Source organism: Hevea brasiliensis, chromosome 11 (genome assembly GCF_030052815.1).
Source record: "Hevea brasiliensis isolate MT/VB/25A 57/8 chromosome 11, ASM3005281v1, whole genome shotgun sequence".
Classification (NCBI taxonomy): Eukaryota; Viridiplantae; Streptophyta; class Magnoliopsida; order Malpighiales; family Euphorbiaceae; genus Hevea; species Hevea brasiliensis.
The window spans coordinates 59,485,828-59,486,764 of record NC_079503.1 but is presented as its reverse complement, the minus strand read 5'-3'; the positions used below and the strand labels follow the sequence as shown (position 1 = coordinate 59,486,764).

The window sequence follows — 937 nt, the reverse complement described above, 5'->3', positions numbered from 1 at the left end:
GCTTCGGCCTAGAGTGGACAATACCACTAGTGGGCCGGGCCGTTACATTTGTGGTATCACAGCCGCTCCGCGTGCAACCTTGAGCAATGGTGGGGCAAACCTCAGCGAGGACACTGAGTCCCATAAGGGGGGTGGATTGTAACACCCTAGGCAAATCCCACATCCACAAAATACGGGAGAGATGCTGGGTTTATAAGTTGGTGGTTCGTAACCCCTAGTGACGTGTTTTAAAAACGTGAGAGCTTCGGCCCAGAGTGGACAATACCACTAGTGGGCCGGGCCATTACAGAGCTGATCAAATTGAGCATTTATCATGCTTAAGGCGTCTACTTCCAGTACCCCTGTAGTTTTCCTTGCATTTCCTCTTTCATTTGACCACTCATAATTATGATATGTAACCTTTTCTAGAAGTTCAAGTGCTTGTGGCACTGTTTTCTCCATTAGATCACCCTCTGCAGCAGAATCAATTGTGCTCCTTGTAGAGGGTAGTAATCCATTATAGAAATTTTGCACTAATAGCCAATCTTCTATGCCATGGTGTGGACATTCCCTCTGCAGGTCTTTATATCTTTCCCATGCGTCATAGAGTGATTCTCCTTCCTTTTGTCTAAAGGTGTTGAGTTCATGCCTCAGTTTTGCAGTTTTTGCAAGTGGAAAATACCCCGCTAGAAAGCTTGAGATAGGTTTTCCCAAGTTACGAACGTTTCAGCTGGTTGAGAAAGTAACCACTTCCTTGCTCTGTCCCGAAGGGTGAATGGGAATGCTCTGAGTCTTATTGCTTGATCAGACACTCCATTTATTTTAAATGTGTCACATAGGGCAAGAAAGCACTAGAGGTGATAGTGTGGGTCTTCTGTTGGTGAACCTGCAAACTGGGTTTGTTGAATCATTTGGAGCTATGCTGGTTTTAATTCAAAGTTATTGGCTTCTACTGTGG

At 45.0% G+C, this 937-nt stretch overlaps 1 non-coding gene across 1 annotated transcript; it reads left to right on the top strand.

The window, feature by feature from the left end:
- The first annotated feature begins 529 nt into the window (after positions 1–529).
- LOC131170801 (small nucleolar RNA R71) lies at positions 530–636 on the top strand. The gene has a single exon (XR_009141568.1). It is a non-coding gene; the product is annotated as a small nucleolar RNA R71 (small nucleolar RNA).
- The last annotated feature ends 301 nt before the right edge of the window (positions 637–937 follow it).